At 57.6% G+C, this 14,154-nt stretch overlaps 1 protein-coding gene across 1 annotated transcript in view; it reads right to left on the bottom strand.

The window, feature by feature from the left end:
- LOC143696410 (uncharacterized) overlaps positions 1-14,154 on the bottom strand; it is a 243,260-nt gene that overhangs the window by 79,991 nt on the left and 149,115 nt on the right. The gene's annotated exons all lie outside the window — the stretch shown is intronic.

Below are 14,154 nucleotides of genomic sequence, written 5' to 3'. Positions count from 1 at the left end.
AGGCCTTGGCTGTGCTGCAGCTCAGCAAGAACAAAACCATCTCTGCGTGCTCAGCGCTGTGCTCAGCACCCGGCCCAGCAGTGTCTCAGTGCCAGGGGCTGTGCCCTCAGTGCCTGCCAGGGCTTTCCATGGCAACTGCCAGGCCAGGTGCCCCAGGTGTCCCCCCCAGTGCCGGTTGCCATGGAAACAGTGCCCAGCCCTGCCCCTTTCTGTCTGGCTGACCTGGCCTTTGGCCCTGGCAGTGCCCTTGGCTGCTGGTTCCTGGTGCCTGAGCGGCCAGCGCGGCACAGGGCAGGTGGCCATGGCACAGCCCCCAGCAAGGGATCCCCTCTGGCTCTGGGCACTGACACCAGCCCTGAGCAAGGGGCCCAGGCCAGCTTTCCATGCCCACCAACCATCACAACGGCTCCGGGCATTGCTTGCCATGGCACCAAACCAAGGAACGGGTCCCCGTGGCCCTTGCCATGGCACCTGCTGGCACCAACCAGTGTCACTGCAATTGTACCTGGAACAGCCCTGGCACCGCTTTGGCCTCAGGGTTGCCATGGCAGCCCAGGGCAGCAGCAGCTCTGCAGGCAAGGGCCCATGGAACCTGGCTGCAGAAATGGCTCCTGGGGCTGCTTTCCAAGGAAACCTGAACTGATGGCGGTTGCCATGGCACCGATACCCAGCACTGGGGTCCCTGCAGTGTCCATGGCAACAGCCCCTTGCAATGGCCCACTGCCTGTTGGGATGATGACCCACCCTCACAGCTGGCCCAGGGCAGGGCTGGAGTGCTCTTGGTGCCACCCTGTGCTTGGCACACACTTGAGGAGGATGTCTGTTTGCAATGGGGAAACTCAGGAGTTTTAGATGGCTTCAAAACTCAAAGAAGGAAAATCCCTCTTTGCCTGAGTGCAGCCACTTCTCCAAGCAAAGCAGCTCCCAGGTGAGTGAGGAGAGACACCATGGGCTTGGGGAATGTGGAGCAAGGTTGTCCACACTGGCTCAGAGCTCAAGGCACAGCTTCTCTGCGCAGGCCAGACCTCCTTAGGACAGTCCCTGTATCAATATCAGACCTGGAATGCTGCAATCACTTCTTGTGTAATGGGAACAGCAATAAAAGACACCCATTAAAATAGGAATACATATTTCCTAGAAGCTGTTTGAACTATTTCTCCATAACTGTCAAAGGAAACCCTCCTAATGAACTGCACTGGAGCAGAGGGAAATCAAGGCAGAGCCATGGTTTGTCAGGACTTGCTTGATCCTCATGAGCCTCACTGTGCATTTGGAGCTGAGCCCTTGAACCTCAGGGCCTGGGAGGAGATTGCACAAACCTTGCCAGGAGTCAGAGTCAGAGGAAACATCCAAAGTGTCTCCAGGCATTCATGGCTCCCACTCAGGTCCCTGTCCAACACAGGCTCCTCATGGACTCCTTGGAGGAGAGAATTGGTGGCCAGGATGGCACAAAAACCTCTCAGACACTCAGTGTGGAAAGGAAAATCCAAAGTACCTTCAACACCTTGAGTGTCTCAGAGCATGAATGAGCCCCACTGAGTGTCAGTACAAAGCTCTCCAGGGACTCATTAACGCAGATAATTGGGGCCATGATTGCACAAAGCTCTCACAGGGTCTGGATCCAAAGGGAAACACCAAGTACCTTAAAAGATCTGAAGTACCTTGAAGCATTCATGAGCCCCACTGAGTGGTGTTACTGACAGAGCCTCTGCAGGGACTAATTACAGCAGGTAATTGGAGGCCATGATTGCACAAAGCTCTCAGAGACTGCAAGGCCAAAGCCAAACCCCAAGTCCTTTGAAAAAGCTGCAGCCCCTGCAGGGAGCATTCAGGAGCCGCCAGGGCCATTGCTGAGCAAGGCTCCCCAGGGACTCCTTGCAGCAGATCCTTGAGGCCCCTGGGATGTGGGCTAGGGGGGGATGCAGAGGGCAGGACAAGGGGCTGGCAGTGCCCAGCCTGGCTGGGGCTGGGCCAGGAGGCCCCAGGGCCTCAGCACAAGGTGTCTCCTCCCAGCCCTTGCTGGCACAGACCCTGCTGTGCCCCAGGGCACCAAGCCTTGGCTTCTCTTTGTCCCAGCTGCCATCAGTGCCTCCAGTTCTCTGCTCTGCCTGGGGCCTGGGGACACTTTCTCTGTCGTGTCCCTCAGTGGGAGCCACTACAAGTCCCAGAAACTTTGGAGTTGGATTGTGACTTGGAGTTCTGCAGAGGCTTCTTCAGCTCCCTCTCAGGGCCTGATGTTCAGGGCCTGAGCACAAAGGCCCAGAGGCTCCTAAAGTCCTTGTGCTGTGTCTGTGCTGCTGAGCTGGGCCGGGCTCCTGGCCCAGAGGCAGCTCCTGGCAAGGGCAGCAGAGCTGCAGAGAGACAGCTCTGGGCAGGAGCAGCTCCTGTGCACAGCCCAGCAGGGCTGGGGCACTGCCTGCAGCCAGCCCGGGCACAGCACAGAGGCACAGAGAGCTTCAAGCAGGCAGGGCTGGGAAGGGGCTGGGAAGTGCCTGGGGCACAATCACTGCCAGCCCTTGGCACAGCAACCTCTGGCTGCAGGACAATGCAGCTGCAGCTCCTGCACTGATCTCCTAAAGCTGCAACATCCCAATGCCTGCAGACTCTGGCAGTGCATCTCTGAGGATTTCTGCTGCAGGGGAGCTGAAATGCTCATGAAGCTCTCACATGCTGAGCAGTCTCAGAATATTTCCAAGACAAGGATTTTGATTGAAATTAGGCAATTTCCTAAGACTTTGTCTTCAGATTCCTACTACTGGCTAGTGGCAGGGAGAGGGGATAATTATTAAAGGATGATTATGAATTATTAGTTATGAATTTTGGCAAGTGGTGCCTGAGATCACCAAACTGTTCCTTCTAGTGACCAGCAGGTTCACAGGAGATCCCTAATGTGCCTTCAGCCACTGTGCCCATGGACAGCAGCAGCAGCAGCTTTGCTGGAGCCATCAGGCTCAGTCTGAGCTGTCCTTTCTCCAAGCTGCAAAGAGAAGCTGCCCCCAGGCAGTGCCCTGCAAACAGGCAGGGTTCTGTCAGGCCAAGGAGAGTGCACAGAGCTTTGGGCTCTGTGAGTGCTGGCACAGAGAGATCAGGCACAGGGAAACCCCTGCAGGAGGAAAATCTCCAGGAGGCAGAGAGAAGATCAGGGAAGGAGAGAAAACAGAACCCAGCAATGCTGTGGCAGGGAGAGTTGAGAGATGTGCACAGGATCCCCTGCAGTGCAGCCCCTGCCTCTGAACAAGCCCCCTCCCTCCTGTGCCCCAGCCAAGCCTCTGCCCTCAGGCCCGGGGCTCCAAGGTGTGCAGCCCCTCCTGTGCAGGCAGAGCTGCAGCAGAGCCGTGGGGCAGCTCTGCAGCCCCGGGCCCAGTTCCCTCTGCAGAGCACAGGGCTGGGAGCAGCTGCCCGGCCCTGGGGGCTCTGGAGGGGCACAGCTGGCTCAGGGTGACGCTATCCCCATTGCCCGGCACTGGGCAATGCTGTCAGGGCAGCCAGGGAAGGAGCTGCATCTCCCTTCAGCCAATGCCGGCAGAAGGACACTTGCAAGTCCCTCTGAGATTTCAGTCCAGGCTGGGAGCTTCACCCCAGCATGCAAACCTATCCTGGAGCATCTCTGAGTGATAACACCCATGGGCAAAGGCAGAGGTGTTGTGACCCTGAAAATGCTGCTGGGTTGGTGGAATGAGCAACGTGAGTCCTTGGCTACAAAAGTGGAGCTGGGCTCTGCTGGATCCATCTGCTCTCACAGTACCTGGGCGTTTGTAAGAGGAACGTGGGAGTGTGAACATCCTCCAGCTGAGCAAAGTGAAAGCCCAGAGGAACTGCAAACAGAATGAAGTGACAGATCATCTGCCCCCAGTCTGCACTCATTATCTTGCCTCAGGGAAATCACTCTGTTCTACCAGAGGGCAGCAGAAATGCTCAGGGTTTCTGATATCCAAGAGTACCAGGAAGTCCATGGAAGGAGCTTAAAAAGAAAACATCAGAACTCTGAAACACAAGAGCATGTCCGTGTGTGTTACAAAGGAGGGTGTGTGGGAAATGGCTTTGATTTTGGTTACAGGTATCTCCTCTAACCCTTCACTGTCCTTTTCTCCATGAACAGGTGCCCACGTGCAGCCACAGCAAATGTCCAACAGCAGCTGCATCAGCCACTTCCTCCTGCTGGCATTGGCAGAGCTGGGGCAGCTGCAGCTCCTGCACTTCTGCCTCTTGCTGGGCATCTCCCTGGCTGCCCTCCTGGGCAACGGCCTCATCATCAGCGCCGTAGCCTGCGGCCACCACCTGCACACGCCCATGTTCTTCTTCCTGCTCAGCCTGGCCCTCCCTGACCTGGGCTCCATCTGCACCACTGTGCCCAGAGCCATGCACAATTCCCTCTGGGACACCAGCACCATCTCCTACACTGGATGTGCTGCACAGGTCTTTTTCTTTTTGTTCTTTATCACAGCAGAGCTTTCATTCCTGACCCTCACGTGCTCCAACTGCTACGTGTCCATCTGCAAAGCCCTGCACCACGGGACCCTGCTGGGCAGCAGAGCTTGTGCCCACATGGCAGCAGCTGCCTGGGCCAGGGGCTTTCTCACTGCTCTGCTGCACATGGCCAATACATTTTCCCTGCCCCTGTGCCATGGCAATGCCCTGGGCCAGTTCTTCTGTGAAATCCCCCAGATCCTCAAACTTCCAACCCCAGGGAACTTGGGCTTCTTGCTGTTTGTGCCTGTTTATCATTTGGCTGTTCTGTGTTCATTGTTGTTTTCTCCTATGTGCAGACCTTCAGGCCGTGCTGAGCATCCCCTCAGAGCAGGGACAGCACAAAGCCTTTTCCACCTGCCTCCCTCCCCTGGCTGTAGCTCTTTTTATCAGTACTGCAGTGTTTGCCTGTTGTTGCAGGCTCCCAGCCAGGTAATAATTAGCATTGTCTCCATGATTGCAGAAGGCTGATCCATGGCTTTATTCTACTATATTATATCATATCCTACTGTACTTATTAAGGAACTCCTCCCCTTACAGACAGTGCGATACAGCTTTGCCCTAATTGCTCAATCCCTGCAAACACCATGCAGTGGCCAGGCAGAGCTGTCAGCAAAGGAAGGGCCCAGCCAGGGGGGGCAGCCAGGGGATGCCGACAGCCTGCAGGGACAGAGGCGCAGGGCAGGGACACCGTGGGACAGCCTGGGCTGCACAGGGCACAGGGATGGGCAGCAGCTGCAAGACAGCCCTGCCAGAGCCAGCTTGGGCAGCACTTTGGCCATGGCTGCTGGGCCTGGGGCCAGGAGGGGACAAGTGACCCTTGCAGGCCTGGGGCCTCATGGCCTCCTTGTCCCTGCTCAGCAGCCTGGCAGGGGCCGCCCCACGCTCCTGCCCCTGGCATTGCACATCCCCACATGCCAGTGCCCATCCCGGGAAGAGCCCTGAGCAAGGAGGGAGGGACAGGATCTGCCTGGCCAGGCCCTGGGGCTCAGGCCTTGGCCCTTTGCATTCCTGAAACACATCCAGGTGTGCTCAGCACCAGAGACACCTTTGCCTTGCTTGTGCCCACCTGGCATCACTGCCTGCAGTGTTCTGCTCTAGCTGGAACCAGGGGACACTTTCTCAGTTGTGTCCCTGACAGGGATCTCTTCAAAGTACAAGAAACTTCAGTGTTTTATTAGAACTGAGTTCTTGAGGGTTGTGACATCACTGAGGGGATGGTGACATCACAGAGCTGGCTGTGACATCACAGAGCATATTATGAGGCCATAGAGCAGAGTCTGCCATCACAGAGGGTGGCTCCGTGGCACGAGAGAGTGGGTTGTGACATCACCTGGTGGCTGTGGGACATCATAGAGCAGGCTGAGACGTCACAAAACAGATTGTGACATGACAGGATGACTTTGGGATATCAGTCTTCTGTGATTTCACAGCACTGCTGTATGACGTCACAAGGTGACATAGAGTTGGCTCTGTGACATCACAGGGGCAGTGTGACATCACAGGGGCAATAATAGTGACAATAGCAAAAAGAAGAATTAATAATGGCAATAAAAACCCTACCATGCTTATACTTGGTTTGCATGGCCAGGTTTTGGTAAGGGGAGCTCGAGGAGCACCTTCTGTGAGAGGCTGCTGGAAGCAGCTGCTCCTCTGTGTCCCACAGAGTCAATTCCAGCCAGCTCCAGGATGCACCGGCTGCTGGCCAAGGCTGGGCCACTTGGAAATGGTGGTAACACCTTTGGGGCAAGAGATTTAGGAAAATGGGTGATGGTGTAGGTGTAACTGTGAGCAGGGAAGAGCAGGGTGAGAACACGTGAGAGGAGCAACTCTGCACACCCCAGGGCAGGGCAGGAGGAGGGGCAGGAGCTGCTCCAGGGGCTGGAGCTGATTGCCCTGAGATTCCCTGGGCAGCCCCTGGGGAGGCAGCTGGGCCCCTGCAGCCCATGGAGGGCCCGGAGAGCAGAGATGCACCTGCAGCGCCTGGAGGAGCCCGTGCTGGAGCAGGGGGTGCCTGAGCAGGGGCTGGGACCCCATGAGAAACCTGTGCTGGAGCAGGGACCCAGCAGGGACCTGCAAAGCCGTGGAGAGAGGAGCCCACGCTGGAGCAGGGTCCTGGCAGGACTTGTGAGCCCCTGGGAGAGTGAGGCAGCTGCAGCAGTTTGTGAAGAGCTGCTGTCCGTGAGATGAACTCACCCTGCAGAAGTTCATGGAGAAGTGTCTCAGGAGGGACCCCTGGCACAGCAGGGGAACGACTCCTCTCCCCGAGCAGCAGAGAAACAACGGGTGATGAACGGAGCAGAGCCCCCAGTGCCTGTCTGCCTGCACCACTGGGGGAGGAGCAGAGCTGGGAAGGAGGGAGGAACAGGCAGAAGGTGTTTGTGAAGCTTTATTTTACTTCTCACTATCCTGCCCTGATCTGGATAGAAAGAAATTCAATTAATACCTGTAATTTCAAAAATGTTTTGCCTATGATGGCATTTGCTGAATGATCTGTCCCAGTCCTTAACTCAAGCCATGAAGCCTTCATTCTGTTTTCTTTCTCCCGTCCATCTCTGGAGGGGAGTGAGAGAGCAGCTTTGGTGGGTGCCTGGCATCCAGGCAGGGCCAAATGGCTACAAGTTTCTCTTTTCTTTTTACTTTTTTTCCTTTCCCCTTTCCTTTTTCCTTTCCTTTCCTTTCCTTTCCTTTTTTTCCTTTCCCTCTCTCATTCTTTCTTTCCTGTTCTTTTGTTCTTTCCAGAGGTCACAGTGCAGAGGTTGAGTGGGGCTTTGATGGAGGCAGTGGAGGTGGCGGGAGTAGCGGGGACAGGAGGCACAGGGCTGTGGCACAGGCACCCGAGGGGCCCGGGCAGCTGGCAGGGGGCAAGGCCTGTCCCCCTGGGCCAGCAGCAGCCCCGTGCCCTGCCCAAGGCGCTGCCAGCAGGGGCTGGGCCCCAGAGGCAGGGGCAGAGCCCAGCCCCGGGGGCGGCGTTTGTGCCCCGAGCCCCGTCCAGCCCAGCCTGCCCCGAGTGCGCAGTGAGCGCTGGCACGGCTGCCCTGGACAGCGTGGCCTGCTGGGGACACTGAGAGCTGCCCCGCTGTGACCCTGCCCTGGGCACTGCACAGGCACCAACCCAACCCCAGCCAGCAGCACCCCTGGGCATGGCCCAGGCACTGGAGAGCATCACAGCCAGCCCTGCTGCTGCTGGGGATGTCCCAGGCACCAGAGCCCATCCCAGCCCTGCTGCTGCTGGGGATGTCCCAGGCACCAGAGCCCATCCCAGCCCTGTTCCTGGGATGTCACAGCCCCTACAAGTGTACCGGGTGTGGGAAGAGCTTCTCCCAGAGGTCAGCCTTGACCCAACACCAACGCAGCCAGCACTGAGGGAAGCCCTGCCAGTGCCCCCAGTGTGGGAAGAGCTCCGTGCCCTGCTCCAGCTCCATCCCCACGGGAGGATCCGCACTGGATGATCCCCAGTGACCCCGGTGGGCAGAGCCCCGGTGATCCGTGGTGCCGGTGATCCCTGTTGGGAAGACACCTGGCTGGGGGCTCCACATCCTCCTGGCTCCTCATGGCCTGGGTCTTCTTTTCACATTTCTTCATTCTTTCCAAACACCCAAAACCTGGGTAAAAATAAAGATGTTGAACTAAGATGGGGCTTGAGAAGTGGGGGGCTGTTCCAGAGGTGTGGGGGATGCTGGGTCCGAGGGAGCTGAGAATTCCTGGGAAGGACTTGGAGGTTGCTCAGGGCTTTGGGGACACGAGGCCGAGCGGCTCCGGGTGCTTTGGAAGATGCTGGTGGAGATTCTGGGGCTGCTGATCAAGGACTTCCCGGCCTGGAACTGTCCCTGTGTCCCCTTGTCCCGCTTCCTGGTGTCCCCTGTAGCGGATACCCCCCTCCCTGCTGTCACTCCCCTTTCCTCCACCCATTCCCGCATCACCCCACTCCCAGTCCCGTCCTGCTCCATTCCCAGTATGGGCCCCATTCCCTGTCCCCATTCCCCATTCCCTGTCCCCATCCCCCATTCCCTGTCCCTGTCCCCGTTCCCATTCCTCATTCCCATTCCCGGTCCCCATTCCCATTCCCTGTCCCCATTCCCCGTCCCCATTCCCATTCCCATTCCCATTCCCCATTCCCCATTCCCGGTCCCCACTCCCATTTGCCATTCGCCATTCCCCATCTCCCATCCCCATCTCCCATTCCCATTCCCTGGCCCCATTCCCATTCCCTGTCCCCATTCCCGGTTCCCTCTCCTCGGATGCCCCCGCATCGCTCCGGCCGCCCTCGGCCCTCACGTGACCGTGCAAATCCCGCCCTGCTCCCGCCCACCAATCCCAGCGCGCGATCGCTCCCTGATTTGCATAACCACGCCCTCAGATTAGGCCCCGCCCCCGCCGGCTGCAGCCGCGTCCGGGCGCTGTTTGCTCCCAGTTCCCTCCCAGTGCTCCCAGTAAGAGCGGGACCGGCAGGGAGAGCGCTCCCAGTTCCTGCCCGCTGCTCTCACCATCGTTCCCAGTGCTCCCAGTAAGAGCGGGACCGGCAGGGAGAGCGCTCCCAGTTCCCTCCTGCTGCTCTCACCATCGTTCCCAGTGCTCCCGGTATCGCTCCCAGTGCCGGGCGTGGCGGGGCCGCTTTGGAACCCCCCCAGGGCAGAGCGCGGCTGCTTTTGGGTGCCGGCACTGCCCGGGCCGGGCCGGGAGCGGAGGAGGAGCGGGAGGGAGAGGAGGGACAGAGGAGGAGGAAAAGGAAAGGGAAAGAGAGAGAGAGGAGCGGGAAGAAGAGGAGGGCCAGAGGAGGAGGAAGAGGAGCAGCGGGAGGAGGAGCCGCAGCACCAACCCCACGCGGTTCCCCCGCTCGGGCCGCGGCTGCCCCGGTTCCGCCCCCTCCGGAAGCCGCAGGTGAGCGGGGAGGGGGAGCCGCCCCAAATCCATGGCGGAGAGGGGCGATCCCGGTGCAGAGGGACCCCCGGCAGCCTGGAGGGGTGGGGGAGGCTGGGGATGAGCGGGGTCCGGGCCCCCCGAGGCTGAAAGGGGCGCTGACTTCTCCAGCTGCACTTGGGCACCGGGACCATCAAACCCGACACGCTCAGCCCTTGTTTTGCCCCCCAAACCAGGATTTCCCATTCCCAAACCTTGGCCAGGTGGAGGAGGAGGCTGCGTGGAGGAAGAAGATGCCCCAGGACACCCAGGCAGGTGAGGAGGAAGTCAGTGCCCCTTTCCCCCTCTCTCCTGCTCCATCTCCCAGCCCAGCACGGCCCCCGGCTGCAGGACAGCCCCATTGCTGATGCTGTCCAGCCAGGGATGCACTGGGGGGATCTCCTTCCCCTTCCCTGTGGCACGGAGGCAAATCCCATCCTCTCCTTGTCCTTCCTCCCCCAGGGAAGGAGCTGAGCATGGAGAGCAGGGAGGACAAATCCCCACAGCAGAACCTGGTGGCTGAGGCCGTTTGGAGTGGCTCCAGGGCACAGGAATCCAACGGGGAGGAAAAGTCCCAGAGATCCCACACAAGGAGGGGCTGCAAACGCAGATCACGGGGATCCGAGGAGGAAAGACCCACCTTGGGCCGGGAAGGTGACCACAGGTCAGAGTTGGGGGTCCCTGAGCAGCTTCAGGATGGGGAGAAGCCCCACAAGTGCTTGGAATGTGGGAAGAGCTTCAGGTGGAGCTCCTGCCTGAACTCCCACATGGGAATCCACACCAGGGAGAGGCCCTATGAGTGTGGGCAGTGTGGGAAGAGCTTCAGCCACAACTCCAACCTGATCTGCTACCAGCGCGTCCACACTGGGAGAGGCCCTACGGATGTCCTGAGTGTGGGAAGAGCTTCAGAGCCAGATCCAGCCTGATTTTTCACCAGAGGAGCCACACGGGGAACGGCCCTACGAGTGTGATGAATGCAGCAAGAGGTTTCAGATCAGCTCCAATCTCCTCCTTCACCAGCGCACTCACACAGAGGAGAGGCCCTTTCACTGCCCCGACTGCAGGAAGGGCTTCAGGGACAAGTGCAGCCTCCTCAGGCACCAGCTCATCCACTCCGGGGAGAGGCCCTACGAGTGTCCCAGGTGTGGGAAGAGCTTCAAGACCAGCTATGAAGTGACTGCCCACCAGAGGAGCCACACGGGGGAATGGCCCTATGAGTGTGGGGAGTGTGGGAAGAGCTTCAGGACAAGCGCCCACCTGAGTGCCCACCAGCGCATCCACAGCGGGGAGAGGCCCTATGAGTGTGCCTGGTGTGGGAAGAGCTTCTCCCAGAGGTCAGCCTTGACCCAACACCAATGCATCCAGCTGTTGTGTTGTCTGTATAAGTTGGACTGTTCTGTTCCCCCTATCATGCAATGGTTGTGCCCTGGTTCTCCCTTTCCTCCTTTATGCTGCCAGTTATCCCAACTCCTCCCCAGTTGCCTTGGAGATTAATGTACCCTTTCTCAAATCCCTCCCCGGTGCCCTGTCCGTCACTCGGCGCTCCCACCCTTCTCTCTAGAACTCTCTAGAAACTTTCAGCTGGAGCGTCGAGTGATTGGCTCAGGGGCCGGGGCCCCACCCTCAAGTTATCCCCATTGGGGTTTTCCCTAAGTCAATCTTTTGTATCCCACTCCCCTCTGAAACCCTATTCGTCCAAGGACTGACTCCTCCCCTGTGTCCCTCCCTCCTTATAAGCTGTTGCAACTTCCCCCTCGCTCTCTTTGGTTGTCGGTTTCCCCTGGGACCCAATAAACCTGGATTCACCACAGCTGGAGAGCGCTCTCTCATTTCTGCTGACTGTAGCCATAAGCCAAGCCACGTCCTGCCACAAGGTAACACTGCTGTCACGGCACAGAGCGTTTGCCTTAGGTGCTGTCCCGAACCACGGAGATCGGGATAGTGCCCCCCTACTGCTAGCGGTGCTGGACAGCCGGCCGGGACGTCCGAGAAGGACAATCAATCAATCTTTCTCCAGCTGGACCGCTTCATCCAGCACTGAGGGAAGCTGTGGGAGTGCTCCCAGGGCGGGAAGAGCTTTGTGTGCTGCTCCAGCTCCACAGCTCCATCCCTCATTGGAGGATCAGCACTGGATGATCCCCAGTGACCCCGTTGGGCAGAGCCCTGGTGATCCGTGGTGCTGCTGATTTGTGTTAGGAAGACACCTGGCTGGCTCCTGGCTCCCCGTGAGCACCTGGACACATCCACAGACCAACATCAGAAATCCATTGTGGAGAGCTGTCGCCCTGACTTGTGAAGATTTTTCTAGGCCTTCTGATGTTTACATTCTTGTAGCAAACTTTCTCACATACTTCCTGTAAATAACTTATTCTTTTGCATTCTTTTATGGAGGAGAAGAAATCTGATGGACTGTTAGTTTGTCCGGTGTCATTGGAGAGGTGGCACTGTCGCCCTCCAATCCACTGTCACTTTTGGAAAACTATAAATGTTGGAGTCAGGAAATAAACTTCCCTTTTTTCACCTTGAGAACAGTGGTGTGTGCGCTCGTGTTGTTTCATGTCCTATAGCGACATGGAGCAGATTTGTCGACTTCTGACCCCAGAAAAATCTCACTTCTTGCGTCTTCCTGGTGGCATCAAGTAACACTGGATGGCCTTGGAGGTCTTCTCCAATACAAATCCATCATTTTAATTCTCTCTGCCCCACAGGCATCTTCTACAACCAAATCGGGTCAGACTGGGGCAAAACCCATGATTTTGGAGACAGTGGGGTTGGAAACCCCTCCAAAAAAGGTTCTTCCCACCCACCCAAGCATGTGGATGCTCTTCTGGCAGGGACACATAAATCCTTTTGGTTTTGCCTTCAAACACAAAGGTTTCTGTTCATACCTTTGAAAGCCCTGAAATTGGGGTAAAAATCAAGACATTGAACTAAGGCTTGGATGGGCACACGTGGGGACACAGCCCTGGGTGGGGACCTGAGTTGGAAGTGGCCATGGACAGGGACATGGGGGGACACAGCCATGGATGGTGACATGGGAGGACATGATCATGGATGGGGACATGAACTGGGACAGCATCAAGGCCACCACCTGTGCCACCACAGTGCCACCAGCACCTTCATCTCACCCATGGTGCTGCCTGATGCAGTTCCTGCCACCACGTCCCCCCTGCCACCATTGTGGTGTCCCAGCTGAATGTCACCACCCACCAGGGCAGGATGGGAACTTGTTCAGCTGGTGACAAGTGGCCCAGGAGTGAGTGACAGCCACCAGGGTGTCCCAGGGCCACCGCGCTCAGGGGACCCCAACCGCCCCTGGGGACAGGGCAAGGGTCAGTGTCACCCACAGGGGCCATGTGGGCCCATGCTGGGTGTCACTGGAGGCGTCCTGGTGGCAGCGTCCCCACAGGTGTGGTGACATTGTCCCCTGGTGTGTGTCCTGGTGGCATCGTGTCCCTTACATGTTGATGACCCAAGTTCCATCATCCTTGTTCTCCTCCCCAGTTCTAGAATGTTCCCCACTCCTGCCTTCCTATTGGTTCCCGTTGCCTGCAGCTCCTCCCCTGAATCCCAGTTGGTTGCTGCCCTTTTGTCCCGCATTTGCACCACCCTTGTTCCCTCTGCCCATTGGCCCTCAGGCCCAAAGTGCGCTGGTGTTTGCAGGGGTCCCAGGACAAGGGAAGAGACGAGAATCTTGACTCCATGTTTCAGAAGGCTGATTTATTATTGAAGATATATATTATCTTAAAAGAAAATGATATCTTAAAACTATACTAAAAGAATTGAAGAGAGGATTTCATCAGAAGGCAAGCAGGGAATAGAAAAGGATGATTACAAAAGCTCATGACTCTCCGAGAGTCCGAGCCAGCTGACTGTGATTGGCCATTAATTAGAAACAACCAACATGGACCAATCAAAGATGCACCTGTTGCATTCCACAGCAGCAGATAATTCTTGTTTTTCTTTTGCTGTGAGGCTTCTCAGCTTCTCAGTTTCAGAAAATATCATGGCGACACCAAAGCTCCCCCTCCCTTGTCCCATATAAAAGCCTGGACCCTGCTTTGTTCTTGGTTCTTGGTGCCTGGACCCCTCGGGTGTGTTGGCCCATAAAGCACCCCTGGAACTCCAAGCAGGGATCCCCTCCCGCCTGTTTTCCCCCCGAGCTGCAATCGCCATCGGCCTGGTGCTCGCTGAGCCATCCCTTTCCTAGAGGAGACGCCCTGGGGAAGGCAGTGCCTGGTGCTGGGGATGGGCACTGGGGACTGCTTTGGGCTGGGGAGACTGAACTTCCTTCCAGGGGCTTCTCTGGGGCAGGGCTTGGATTTGGCCTGGAAACAGAGGGAAGGTTCCAGGAGGGTTTTGTTCCTGCCCAGAGCCGAGGCCTTTCCTGTTCCTCATCCTGCCCTGGCAGCGAGGGCTTGGGGAGCACCAGAAAGGGGCAGAGACACAGCTGGGACAGTGACCTGACTTGACCCCAGGGCATTCCCAGACCATGTGGAAGAAGAATCAGTCTGGAAAGAGGGGGAAGAAGCAGAAAGGGGGGGATGCTGGCAGTGATGGCATTTGTGTCCCCAGGTCACCATTGCCTGGGCTGGAGCCCTGCTCACCTGGGCACGGATGAACACCCACCTGCCCGTGGGAAGCAGGGAATGAATTCCTGGTTTTGCTTCCTTGCACAGCTTTTCCTTCCCCCATGGACCTGTCTGAGTCTGAGCCCAGGAGTTTGGGCTCTTTGTCTCTTTCACTGCCTGGATTCTCCCCCATGGGGTGCTCCAAGGAACTGGGCCT

The sequence above is a fragment of the Agelaius phoeniceus genome, chromosome 34, assembly GCF_051311805.1.
Source record: "Agelaius phoeniceus isolate bAgePho1 chromosome 34, bAgePho1.hap1, whole genome shotgun sequence".
NCBI lineage: Eukaryota > Metazoa > Chordata > Aves > Passeriformes > Icteridae > Agelaius > Agelaius phoeniceus.
This window is presented reverse-complemented; position numbering and strand designations above follow the sequence as displayed.